Source organism: Bombina bombina, chromosome 6, assembly GCF_027579735.1.
Source record: "Bombina bombina isolate aBomBom1 chromosome 6, aBomBom1.pri, whole genome shotgun sequence".
Classification (NCBI taxonomy): domain Eukaryota; kingdom Metazoa; phylum Chordata; class Amphibia; order Anura; family Bombinatoridae; genus Bombina; species Bombina bombina.
The window spans coordinates 779,641,938-779,656,573 of record NC_069504.1 but is presented as its reverse complement, the minus strand read 5'-3'; the positions used below and the strand labels follow the sequence as shown (position 1 = coordinate 779,656,573).

Below are 14,636 nucleotides of genomic sequence, written 5' to 3'. Positions count from 1 at the left end.
CAAATATAGCACATGACACAGCGCAACCCATCGGTAAGCATTTATCAAAGTAGAATTAAGCGTCAAATTTACAACCCATGAGTCTAAAGCTTTGCGGATTCAAGGGGAGTAACCTAAATGCCGCCTCTATGTATATTTTTGCCATTAACGCGCCCCTTCCTATTTTTCTCACTAGCCTCACTGCCGTGTCAAAAGACTGATATGTTACTGATGAATCCAATTTCTCTATGGCGTTGTTCACAGACTTCCCTTTGGGGTAAGACAGGTGCTGTATCATCCTGAATTTTCCCACTTCCTTCTTAGGTACCACCCCTAATGGGGATACAACTAATCCCTTAATGGGCATTTCTCTAAATGGCCCTGCCATCCGCCCCAATTCTATCTCCTTTTTTAATTTTTTTTTTTATAACTTTATTTATATTCCAGATCCCTTCCCACATGGAAGTTTCAGTTAACAGAAATTACATTTTTACATTTGTTTGATACAGTTGTGAAGGTAACAACATTCTTCCCATTCAAGAGGATAGGGAAGGTCCCTTCAAGTGAGGTAATTCCATAGCAGGAAGTAAATCCGGTTCCATTTTTCTATTTTTTGAAACATAACAAAACATAAAAACATAAAACAATAACCATAACATACATACCTCATACATCACAGCAGGGCATCTCCACTCATGAGGGGGGGGGGGGGAGGGGGGGGGTAGCTTTAGTGGGACCCTGGCACCCTATCTCACTCAATGGGAGATGTGTCTATTCAAAGTGTATGAGATCAAGGGGAGGATAGTTAGGAAGGTGAGGGGCACCATCTGCCATTCAAATTTTCCTCTAGCATAAACGATGAATTCCCGAAAGGGGTATAGTAATCTTTTTCTGATGCGCAGGGGGACATACATCAAATATGGTTCCCATTTATGTATGAAAGCTTTTATTCTTTTGTTGAGATCTCCCTGCACATCCGCTTGCTCCAGAAGAGCTTGACTGTGTATTGCTTGTATCAATTTTGTAAAAGGAGGGGATTTACTGTCGGCCCAATATTGCAGGACTAATCTCCTAGTAAGTAAAATTATCGAGTGTAAAAATTTCTGGGACTGTGGTGCAACTTCCAGGTCATGAAGAAAGATAATATTAGAAGGGGTTAGCGTTATTTCTTGTCGCAATACTTTCTGGAGCCAGTATTTAACCCTCCCCCACAATCCCCTCAGTCTAGGGCAGTCTGGGGACGGGAAAGAACATTTATTACATTTGTCAACTGCCTGCGGGACCCATCTTAGTCTTAGGCTTGGAAGGACATATGCCTGGTGGATTAATTTGGTATGTGCTTCCCTTGAGTATGCTGAAAGAGTGGCCATTCTAACTTTCTGAAAGCTGGCTATTATTTCCTGAGGAGTAATCACAATGTCTCTCATCCCTTGCCACCGATTATGTATTGTTTGTAGGACAGGCTGCTCCAATTGCTGTGTAATTTCAGAGTAGATGCGAGTTATAGAGTGAGATCCCTGCTTTGCTATGCGAAATAACCTATCTATGCTGTTACTTGCAGTCGTAAGCTGCTTTTCTGTTATAAGAGCCCTAACATAATGTCTACACTGAAAATAGGCAAACCTTGTATTAGGAGGAATAGCGTAAGTTTCCCTCAAAGTCTGGAAGGGGGTGAGCTCAAGCGTAAGAGGGTCAATTAACTGTGATACAGATGTCAAGCCTACTGCCCCCCATCTCTGAAAGGCTCGGGTGGTGTAGCCGGGTATAAATTTAGGGTTCCCTTGTATTGGCAAATATTTGGTCACAGTATGGTCTATTTTCCAAAAGCGACACAGTTTGTGCCAGGCCCTGATCGGATCTCTAAATAGTATATTGTGTGAAATATGGTGAGGTAAGGCCTGAAGTGTGGAGTGCGGAAGGTAAGCTAGGTTCATCGGCGCTGCGCTATCCATCTCTACCGCAGGGCTAAAGTAGTCAGATCTAGTTAGCCACCCCAGAACCAACTTGGCTAATGTCGCCCAGTTATACCATTGGATGTTTGGAAACATGAAACCCCCTGCTCCCAATGGCATAGACAGTTTAGGTATGCTGATTCTATGTTTCTTTTGATTCCATACAAATGATGCAAAAGTGGAGGAGATGGCTTGTATGTCTTTGTTGTGGAGCAAAAGGGGGAGCATTTGCAAGGGGTATAGTATTTTTGGTAGGATTATCATTTTCAATAGGTGAATTCTACCATGAAGGGAGAGAGGGAGACCTCTCTATCCCCGTATGATACTTTGCACATTAAGTATGACCTTTGGGATGTTAAGACGGTATATACGGGTCGGGTCGACATGGAGATGAATACCTAAATATTTGAATGTGCCTGTTGTGATTTTAAGATTTGTATTCTGAAGGGTTGCACCTTCCTCATTTTTTAGCCAGGTCACCTCGGATTTGGTTTCATTTATTTTATACCCTGTGAAGGTACCAAAGTTTACCATAATGTCTAATAGTCTAGGGACATTTAGAGCCGGTTGCTAATGTATAACAAGAGGTCATCTGCGAACAGGGAAATATGTAGGCGTCGCCCATGAACCTGAAGGCCCGCACAGTGTTGGCGTATATAACACGCCAGCGGTTCTATGGCCAGATCAAACAGAAGTGGGGACAACGGGCAGCCTTGCCTAGTACCCCTTTCTAAGTTAAATGAGGAGGACAGACCGCCGTTTATGATAAGTGATGCCGAGGGCATTTGATATAGTTGCTGGATAACATCCAGGAACTGACCCGTTATGCCAAACCTAGCCAGGGAGGTATAGAGATGGTCCCACTCCACCCTGTCGAATGCTTTCTCCGCATCAACAGAGAGCAAACACGCATCTACTAGTGGTGATTTGGAGGGGTTAGCATGAGCTTGATGGTACTGTGCTATAGCTGCAAGTGTTTTGCGTAAGTTGACCACTGAGGAGCGGTGTTTGACAAACCCCGTCTGGTCCGAATGGACCAGCGAAGGGAGTACGTCCGCCAACCGGTTTGCTAAAATTTTGGTGAACAATTTATAGTCCCCATTTAAGAGGGAAATCGGCCTATATGATTCCGGCAGGGTAGGGTCCCTATCTGGCTTTGGAAGAACACATATGGTGGCGTCCGTAAATCTGGGGTCTGGGATTGAATTCCCCTCCAAGTATTCTGAGAATAATTTTGCCAAAACAGGTGCTATATTTGTTTGTAAGATTTTATAGTATTCTGCGGGAAGACCATCAGGCCCTGACGCCTTTCCTAATTTGGCGTTTTTTATGGCATTCGTGACCTCTTGTATTTGTATTGGGGCATTAAGGGTAGATAATTGGTCCTGCTGTAGAGCAGGGATGTCAACTTCTTTCCAGAACTGATTCTTGTGATGCTCTGAAATGTCTTGTTTAGAGTATAATTTAGTGTAGTATGTTACAAATTTTCGCATAATTGAGGGGGTATCTGTGCATAGGCCGTTTGCGGTAGCTATTGCTGGGATGTTAGCTCGGGGGGTGACAACTTTGACCATATTTGCCATAATTTTCACTGCTTTGTTTCCGAATCTGTAGAATTTACCTTGACGGTGAATAGTGTGAATATTATCCACTATTTGAATATGGGTGTCTCTCTCATTTTTTAAAACATAATAGCGCTGTCTAGTTTGATCAGTAGGGTGGTGTAGGTAAGCATTATATGCCTCCGATAGCTCTCCCAGTAATTGATTTGTCACTTTTTTAGCCTGAGTTTTGTGGTGTGATGCATAAGCTGTGATCCTCCCTCTCAACACTGCCTTTGAAGCATGCCAAAAAAGATCTACATTGCTGTGATGTTGAGTGTTATCTGTGTTATATTCTATCCAGTAAGAGATCAACTGCTGGAGAAAATCTAAATTGTTATAGAGGTGTGTGGGGATCTCCATGTTCTTTGTAAGCCTTCTGGGGGGGAAAAATCAAACAGAAGTGAGATGGGGGCATGGTCTGAGATGGTAATGGGATGTATTTTACTCAGTGAGATGGTAGGAGTGAGGTCTGGAGTCGTGAGAAAGTAATCAATCCTAGACAGTGTGTGGTGTGATTTGGACATACACGTGTAATCTCTGAGGTCTGGGTTGCGTAATCTCCATAAGTCAACTAGCCCCAACCCCTCTCTAAACCCCAAGGTTATATTAGTCTCACTTTTCTGTCTCTGGGAGCTAGTTCCTGCAGCTAGGGAAGGTGCAGTCTCTGCAAATCTGTCAAGTGGGGAGAGTTGTGTCATGTTAAAGTCCCCTCCGATAATTATTGGAAATTCGCTTCGTCTAGTTAAGTTCGTTTGCATCTGTTGCCAGAATTGAGGGGAGAGGTTATTTGGGCCATAGATGTTGCACAATAGGTAAGTTCTGGAGGCTAAGTGCAGGTTTGTTATAATGTATCGGCCTTTCGCATCTATAGAGGTATTGGTGAACCTAATATCTAGTCCCTTTCTGACTAGAATCGCAACTCCCTTCTTTCTGCCTGTGGTTGGTGTGTTTATGACCTGTCCAACCCACCTTATTTTTAGTTTATTGTGTTCCTCTTCTGTTAAATGGGTCTCTTGAAGGAGCGCAATGTCTGCCTGGATTGTATTTAAGTGATGTAAAATTTTGCTTCGCTTAGCGGGGGATGTAATTCCCCCAACATTCCAAGAAACTATGCTACAACGCTGCGCCATAGTATAAGTAAGTTATGGGGAGGGATGCGCCTAGGGCCAATGTTCCCTGGGGTCTCACTATTAAAGGATATCTCTCCAGGAGCAGGAAGGCCACTATAGTAGAACAAGTAAGTGTCAGAGTGTGCTGTAGGGTCCATGCAATAACATTAGGTGCCAGGGGACCGTACTCACGGATAGGTGGGGAAGGAGAAGATCGGTCAACCCGGCAACAGGAATTCTGAGGTTTCGAGGGTTCCTGGTGTGTAGGCCCCCCAGAGTGGAGACGCACCCATCTTTGGAAATAGAGACAAGAGTATATTAATACAATAAATATCATTAGCTTTGAGGGCCAAACACAATTACATAGCAGGCAAATGTCTACAACAGTCATATATATCATTTGCATGTGGGATGGAGAGCATAATCTCAGCTTTTTTTCCTTTATATTCAAGTATAGTTGCAAGCATTTCACAAGAGTCAGTATGTGAGATTGCAGGTGTTGCCACATAGAGGTAACAAACTGTAGGGGGGTCGTCTCACCCCTTCCCATGACTAAGGCATAATTTGTAAAGCAGCACAATCTCACAATGGCTGTTGAGAAACGCAAGGGTTCTAATCTTCTAGAGGTTAATTTGACATACATTTCACTAGTACATGCCGGCTCGCTAGGTTTAATCTTTTCATGTCTGGATTGGCCATTCACACAAAATTCGGTTGCCCCTGAAGTAGAATATGAAGTGTGTTCTTGAGTTCTAGTAAATATAAGCAAAAAGGGTCTAGTATATAGCCTTGACAGGGTTCTATTCCACAGGGAAACCCATTCACACTCGACATACACTCCAAGCAGCTTTAAACCTAAAGTGATAGTGATATTGATAAACTTTTTTCGTATGCCATGAGAGAGTATTTTCCTGTTTGGCCTGGTCCTAGGTGAACAACAATGAGGAGCTGATTCATTCACAGAATAATGTCTATAGATCATCAGAATTAAATATAATAACAAGTAAAGAACAATATTGATCACTCTCATACATTCAAACTTACATAACAAATAACCAATTGAAAACAGATAAACAATTGAAAACAGAGTCACCATGTGTCCATTGTCTCTGGCTTTTTCTATCCAGCTGAACAAACCTGAGGGAGATATTAATCTCCATAATGCAGAGACCAGATGCACTATTAAACATTGCATAAACTTTAGAGATAGTCTAATGTCGCTGAGGTTCCTTTCAGCGTCTCTTCTCACCGTAGAAGGTGACAAGTACATCCACTTTTCCATATGGACATAATAAAGTTAGAAAAAATATGAAAAGGCTTACAAAGAATTCAGCGGATAGCATCCTGCCCCTCCCTGTCTAGGAAGTCCTGTAGATCCTTGGGGGTATTGAAAAACTTTGGGCCCGCGGGTGTTTGCAGTCTCAGTTTAGCCGTATATAATAAAGAAGCCTGTCTCCCTTCTTTATGCAGGCGGGAGCATAGTGGGGCAAATTCTTTTCTGAGCTTAGTCACCTCCGCTGAGAAGTCTTGGAATATTAAAAGCTTTTTCCCCTCGAAAATCAAGTCCCCAGAATGTGCCCTGTACGCTCGTAATAGGGCCAATTTCTCTTGGTAATTCAAGCACTTGAAAATTACTTGGCGTGGACGAGAGTTCATGGTCTCAAGGCCTCTATCTGGGCCTATGCGATGGGCTCGTTCTACGTCCAGGGGCAAATGATCCTGATTTATTTTTAGCAATTTAGGGATTGTAAGGGCTGTAAACTCTAGCAGATCTTTATTTTTGACTGTTTCCGGAACGCCAATTACTCTGAGATTGTTTCTTCGGCAGCGATTTTCAAGGTCTTCTACCTTTTCTTGCAATATTTGGTTTTGGCATACAAGTTGTCTTACTGAGGTAGATGCTACCACTTGTCTGTCTTCGACATCTGAAATGCGTTGCTCAACCTGAGATATTCTGGTGGAGAATTGACGCACCTCGCTAGTAAGCGTGTCCACCCCAGCTTGGAGCGACTCCATTTTTGGCAAAAAGAATGATTTTAATTCCTGAAGCAAAGCAGAGGAGTCTGTTGTGATTAAACTTGAGGATTTAGGGGATGGCGGGGACTCAGTATGTGAGTCTGGAGCTGGTCTCTTTTTATCAGATTGTTTATTTCTGGATGTCATCTTTCCCGCCAACGAACTGGAAATAGGCGGAAAATATTTGTCTAGCTTCATACAAATCCCAGAGCCAGTCACTTGTATTATAGTTGCAAGGTTCCCAATATGTTAGTATGTGCCTTTGGTGTGAAAATATAAAGATTTATTTTGCACAGTCTCGTAGCCTCTCCACAACAGCCTGGAGAAATCTTCTCGCAAACTGCAGCTTTTCTGTATTTCTTAGGAGTGCCCTGAAAAACCAGCCTTCCAAACTGTGTATTGAAGGTTGTTATGTATAAGGATATTGATATATATCAGAGGCTTTACTCTTCTCTCCTCCACTTTTAAGCAATGCAAGTGTTCATCTAGCATGTATGGCTGTTTGTTAAAATCAAGGGAGCAAATGCAAAGCAAAACAGATGGTTTTATAACTGTAGGGCTTCTAGGTAATGTTTTCGTAGTCTTACACAATTTCTGCCCCAAAGAGTGTAACGGTTGCTGCTTGGGGATATAATTAGGTCTGATTATGTATATATATGGAGGACTTTAAGGTTGTGCATTAGGGGTATTCAGTTGCAAGTTCCCTCTTCCTTTCTGTATAAAGTCCTCTTCTTTCCCCTCTCTCAACAATTCTGACCCAGTGCAAAACGGTCATAGAAAAAGGCCAGCCTTGCGGTCTGCCGCAACTCACCCACTCCTTCGTGGCTCCGACTGATGGGGATGGCTGTTTTCCAGATCTGGGTGAACCCCTACAGGGGCTGCTGTGATGTGGGCCCAATCCAAGATGGCGCCCGCGATATGCGCACCACTGCGCACTTTAAATTTCCCTTCCAGGGGCAAGGGCGATATTCGGCCCTTCACACAGAAGTCCAGTTGGGCTGATGTCAAGCAAGCTTCCCAACAAGGATGGCGTGTGGGATAGTGTGGTCGGCAGCAGTTTAGTGGTATTTACCAAGTTGCGAGGCACGGAGCTCTTTCTCTGTGCTGCTGACCCACCGCTCCGCCCACTGGAAGTCCTCCTTTTTTAATTTTTATTGCAATATTTCTGGAAATTCTACTGCTGACTTCAAATTCCTAAATTTCTCTGCCCCTACCACCTCTGTTGTTATGGCACGATAAAACCCTCTTTTAAACCCTTTACCAGCATTATCCTATCCTCTTCCATCTCATATGCCTCTAATTCCTTCAACAGCCCATTTACTTTCAATGGCGTTCTGGCCATTCCCCATTGGACCCCCAAAGCCGTTTCCTCCTTGGCCACGAAAAAACATTTTTCCCCCATTTCCGTTATTATTTCTTCTATAATCCACCCCCGCATGCATGTCCCCACAGTTTCTGCACACATGTCTGAATTTACACATGTTCCACCTGTCACAGCATTTTTTGTTGTAAGCCCAACATTCCCTCCCTTCACTCCTGGGTGCCCTTCCCTGTGCCGTTGGCACACTCCTATTCTGTAATTGTGTATACATAGGTTTGACCAATCTTGTCCACATATCCAATATTTTTATACCAAAATCTTTTCTCCCTTTATCCCCTAACTGTATGTTACCTCTTCTAAACTGCCCATCGTAGTCTTCCATATAAAGTCCCCATATGTGGAATAGCATTCTTGTTATAAAATGTATGTATCTTAACATGCCCATGAACTTTCCCGGGAATTTTCCGACAATGGTAACATTCTGCGTATATGGGAACCCCTTTACATGAATGAAAGAAAAGACAGGTCGCACAGGGGCAACAAATCAAGTGTAGAGTTTTTTTATTATGTTAATAAGACACACATTTAGAAACACTTACTAGATTAAAATCAAAATATGCATTGAGAGCATATGCCCTGGATTATCGCAGCACCTGTAGCACCAGGGGGAGAGATGTTCCTTCCCTCCTCTCCGTTCACAATAAGAGCAATTGGGTGGCGGTGTTTTCCGGATCCTGTCACCCAAGTCTTAGTAACGCTGGTGCCAACAGTACTTTTTAACTGCTTTCCCGTAAAGTCTTTTTGTTTATGTTTAGATGCCTGACGTGTTTCCCCCGACTATCCGGTCGGTGCTTTTTTCAAAGGCTGAGTGGATTGGAACCGGCGCCTGTTTGTTTTAAAGGCGTGTTAACCAATCGGGTTGGAGGTGTGCGCTTATTGTCCAATCATTGCTGGGAGGTGTGTGCGCATGTAGAAAGGTCCCGGATTGGGGTTGAAAGCTTGTATATTTTTACTTCTTTACGTGCAATCACTAAGCTTTATACAAAATTTCATACAGAGGGCATGTCAAATCTTAAATACAAAAAACAAACATAATACATGTGTGCGAGATATGCTCAGAAAACGAATGAACAGGCTGAAAATATTACCATTTGTTACGTACAACATATATGTTATATATTGAAACATATAAGAATAAACTACGGGTGTACATTGTATGTTTGTAATACTACCTCTGAGTTCCCTGATTATTGTATTGGAGGTTATAAACGATCTTTCATATGTTTTTATTTATTTGTATAACTGATGTATAGCCCTAAAAAGGATTTCTATAATAAGCCTGAGCTAAAGCTTAGTGATTGCACGTAAAGAAGTAAAAATATACAAGCTTTCAACCCCAATCCGGGACCTTTCTACATGCGCACACACCTCCCAGCAATGATTGGACAATAAGCGCACACCTCCAACCCGATTGGTTAACACGCCTTTAAAACAAACAGGCGCCGGTTCCAATCCACTCAGCCTTTGAAAAAGCCCGACCGGAGTCGGGGGAAACGCGTCAGGCATCTAAACTAATCAAAAAGACTTTACGGGAAAGCAGTTACAAAGTACTGTTGGTCACCAGCGTTACTAAGACTTGGGTGACAGGATCCGGAACACCGCCGCCCAATTGCTCTTATTGTGAACGGAGAGGAGAAGGAACATCTATCCCCCTGGTGCTACAGGTGCTGTGATAATCCCAGGAGCATATGCTCTCAATGCATATTTTGATTTTAATCTAGTAAGTGTTTCTAACTGTGTGTCTTATTAACATAATAAAAAACTCTACACTTGAATTGTGCCCTGTGCGCCTGTCTTTTCTTTCATTTCATGTAACCACATCTGAGCCGAGACCAGTGGGATTGCTGGCTGGGAACAGGCGGCACTTCAGTGGCACTGCAATCAAAATAGAATTGCTTTTTCTATGCTTCTTCTATGGTTCATTTGAACATTATCCCTCACCAATCCAGGAACATCTACAAAATATAAGAAAATTTTCTGCCTGAATATTCAAGGTACTGTTTTAATCCTAACAGAACTTCTAAAGACTATTTATTCTAAGTCTAAGTGTGGTCGGGGACTATAACATTACAAAATCCCATCCATTGACTGTGATTACATCTATGGACTTTTGGTATACACAAATTAATTATTTATTTATCATATTTTATTATTATCATTTTATTAATATCTTTTTATGTCTTTTTATTTGATTTCTCATTTAATATTCATCCAATTTTAGAGGTTTTTAGAATTCTCATATCCAAACCTTTTAAATAGTTTTAATCACTGTTAAAGGTTTTTTAATTTCTAGATAAATTTCCTTTATACCATCATAGTGGTGAACATAGATAATAATCAATACAACACTAGTAACTATTCAGTACATTAAGAAAATTGGTTTGATTCAGAACATAAGCGCATAAAATTATAACCAGTGTTTTGAGGATCCCCTTTACCCATTCTAGAAAAGCTTAATTTTTCTGTTTTTTCCCTCCTCGCTTCTTGATTTTAATGCTACTGCCTCCCTCGTGATGTCAAATACATCCACGTATTTTCCCTTTTGTGCCCTTACTATTATTTTGGCTTTTAAATGCGTAGTTAAGGGCATCAATTTTGTCCCTGTTACCTCATCATCTGGGTTATACTTGTTGTCACTATGTTCCCCTCCCCTTGCTATGTCTCTTTCCCCTTTGTTGCCCTGTTTTGCATATATTTTCTTTACAAATTTCAATATTCTCCTGTTACCCTCGCCCTGAATTTTGTCATCCTCTGAATCCCATTCTGATAAACTGTCTGACCCATTGCTTCTACAGTATAATGTTCTCCTACCTTGCTTTGGCTCCGTCCCTCTTTCTGCCCTTTCTCCATGCTGCGTGTCTCTGCTCCCACTTGCGACTTGTGCTCCCCTGCCGTTGGCCTCCTCCTCGGCCCCTTCTGCGAGCCTCCAGTTCAGCATGGTTCCTTTCCAAGCTTTTGACATATTTTTTTCTGAAACAAAATTGCTTTCTCATTATTTTGATACTAATTTGCTTTTTTTATTTAACTCTTTTCCTCTGTTTTTCCCATTCTGTTGCTTCCTTACTATGCCTCCCTCCCCCTTTGTATATCCCTCTTTGTCTGTACTTTTATAATTTGCTTCTAATACGTATGTGTTCCCTTCTGTATCCCTAAGTATTCTGGGTGTCCTGCTAACCTCATCCCCAATCCTTAGTCTTTTTTGCGCTCTTGCATCCCCTTCCTTTCTGTTATATATCTCTATATATTTATGTTTTTCTGCTTCGCTTCTGTCCTCCCTCCCCTGTATCCCCATATCCTTATCCATTTCCCTATCGCTCCTTTCTATTGGTACTTCTTCCTCTGAATCCTGTCCCCCCCCCTGCTTGCCCCTTTCGTGCGTGCCAGCTCGGTCCGCCAGGACTGCAACTGCGTATCCTCCTGTCTCTGCGCCATCCCACTTCCCCCTGTCCCTTTCCCCTTCCGCATTCATTACCTCCCAATCGCCACCTTCCTCCGAGTCTCCTTCGCTGACTAGCCTTTTCCTGTTGCGCTGCAGCTGCGATCCCCTGCTTCCCAATATGGCCGCCGCTGTCGCGCGATATTACCACCTCTAGAGCGGAGGCCTCTCCCCCTGCCTGCATCACGACCCTGCCCCCTCCCTGGAGAGAACAATGGCTGCGCCCAGTTACCGGATCGATGCTGCTGCCCCTGGGTTTTATGTTGCGCACGATCCTCGAACACTGCCCACTTTGTGCACCCCTACTATGTTTCTCCCTAAATACCACGGGGACCCCACACTACTGTCGGATTCTTACAAGAACAATGTCACATTGCTTGCCGCCCCCCCAGTGCATCCTACCTACCTGCTTACCTTCGCTTTCTCAGTTACCCTTCCTGTTACCTCCTGCGGTCTGTCCACCGCAACAGTTACCTCACCCATCCTTGCTCTTTGTACCATCAGTGCCTCCCTGCTCTTTTCTTTCTCCATCCTCTTCAGCTTTCTGTGGGCTTTAATCGCACGAGTCCTCCAAATGGTGTCATCCCTGTTGAGGAACTTCTTTGGAATCTTCCTGTTTCTTGCAGCCATCTCAGCAAAAGTGATCCACCTGAAAGAAAAAACTAAATTATTATGAGCCTTACTTCCTGCATTCCCCCCTTTTATGCCCTCCTCAGCTAACACTCCCTCCTGCTTCCTTATCTTGCTTCTCTCCAATCCCTCTTACCTGCTGCCTTATCTATTCCAACTACCCTATTCCTTCGTCTGTGAAGGGGCACCAGACTTAATTGCCCTGCAGTCGGATTCCCTCCCTCCGCTTTTTGTAACCGCTGTGTTTGGGTTTCCGGTATACTTCACAACTTTCCTGTTATGCCAGATTTTTAAGAAAATTCTCAATATCATATTTCGTTATTATTCTATGTGATTTTATTAATTTTACAGATTCTATTTTTATATGTGTTTTTTCTATACCACCGGTGGAACGTTGTATGTATTTTTTTATGTGATATTATTCTGATATTATGTTTATCTAGTAAATAAATTATACCATACTAATACAGTGTAGCTGTTTAGTGCATCTTATTTTTTACCCATACAGGCATTTCTATCAAGCAGGCCAACAGATCTTCTCAGTGAGGACACTTTTGATTGATCATGTGCCTATTATTAGACATGGAGGTGACAGATCACGGATACTACTCAGATTGGAGCTACAATGAATTTATACCTTGGACACTATTACACCTAAGGGACTTAATACAATGGTGGACTACAGTTGTTTTTTTTTCAATGAAATATTGGAAAACTCCCCTTCTCAGATTGCAAGTTTTTACTTTCTTCAGGATCCTTGAAGCAATTAGTATTTTTAAAAATGTATTTGCTTGTTTATGGGTCTGGGCAGGACCGTCTTTAACACAGGGCAAAAGGGGCAGCTGCCCAGGGCCCAGTCTCTGTTGAGGGGCCCAAGAGTCCTAAAAAAAAAAAAAAAAATTTTTTTTTTTGGTTCATACCAGACTGCTGATGTGACATGGGGTCACACACATTCAGTCCTAATACTGTCACAGTCAAAAGTACTCTGCTTATATATATATATTTTTTTAAAACTGTGCCAGACATTCCCACTGCATCAGAAAAGGTCCTACTGGGGTTACCACTGTTACCAGGTAACTGCTCTGGTTGTGGGGATTGTTTCTGGGTAGGGCTGACTGTAGGCACATGCAGCAGAAAGCTGGAACGGCAGGCACGTGAGGATTTGAGCATCTGTGCAGCTGCACTGCTCTCTTCAGTCTTGAGGCTGTGTGACTCATCTGACACTGTATCCATGCAGCCTTGGGCAGACACCATCCAGTCTACTGGTCCCCTTAGCCCTGCTCTTTCTGCTGTGGCCCTAAGATCAACTAACTGAAGTTTGTTAGGGGAACAGTGCTTTGTAGAAAGGTGTCAATGGGAAGAATAAGTGAGTGCACACACGCCCCTCCCCATGCAGCATTGTCTAGTGCAGGGTGAGAGGGAACTTGTTCCTAGCAAAGAAGCGACATGTGCTGCTGTGGCTGATGTATAGTGTGATGCTGATACTTCACACATTAATGTAAGGTTTATTTTTATAGTTTTTATTTTCTCTCTGTCTCAGATTTTACAGCTTCCCGTAGTAGTTCTGCTATTCCAGTCAGTAAACTTATATTTGTCTGCACCTCCATGCTTCCTCCTTTACCTTGCTTTGCTCCTGTTGGCTGCCCTAAATCTCTTTAACCAGCTAACCTCACACCAGAATCACATTCAAAAGAATATTAAATGAATCAACAGTGGAGGAATTTATATATTTATTTACTTATTAGTACTGCTTAGGTCCAGTTTCACATATTGCAATTTTTTTTTTAAATGATTAGCCCAGCAGTGGATGATCCACTGCTGGGCTAATAATAATAAAAAAATTTGATTTAGTTGTTTTTTGGGATGTTGGGGTAGAGAGAGAAATTGCATGGGGTCGGGGGGGGGGGGCCCAAGAAAAGTTTTGCCCAGGGTACAGTCAATATTAAAGACGGCCCTGGGTCTGGGTACATAGGGTTATATTTTTTGTATAATTAAGACTGTATGTTTTGTATAATTAAACGTTTTGAAGCTCATATAGCCTTGGTAGAATTGTAAGCTAACACTTAATCAGTTAATCCCTAACCACTATAGTGCTTGTTTTTTCATTGTCACTATATTAAAAGTGCCCTTCCTATGGGCTGCTCTTGCAAGAATCACTATATCAATGTGGCACATTATTGTTCATACCGCAATTACGCAGCATTGATTAATGACGTCAAAATGTGTTACACGTGGTGACGCAAGTTTTGTGTAACGGTTGCGGGCTGATGGCTATTAGGAGGTAATTGGTGTGTTATTTAAATGGCTTATCTTAGTATCAAAGCACAAGATTTTTCTTGGCCTCCGTTTGACAAAGGGTTGGATAATAGTTGAAATGTTATGGAATATTATTATTATTATCATTTATTTGTATAGCGCCGCCAAATTCAGTAGCGCTGGAATATGGATTTGTAATGATTTTGAATAACAGCGTTTTTTTCATTATACCCTTGAGTGCCTGTCTTGGGGTATTCTGTTAGGGACACGTGC

The 14,636-nt window shown here is 42.4% G+C and overlaps 1 protein-coding gene across 1 annotated transcript in view; it reads left to right on the top strand.

Moving 5' to 3' along the window:
• LOC128663652 (uncharacterized) overlaps positions 1 to 14,636 on the top strand; it is a 59,142-nt gene that overhangs the window by 29,516 nt on the left and 14,990 nt on the right. The window lies entirely within an intron of this gene.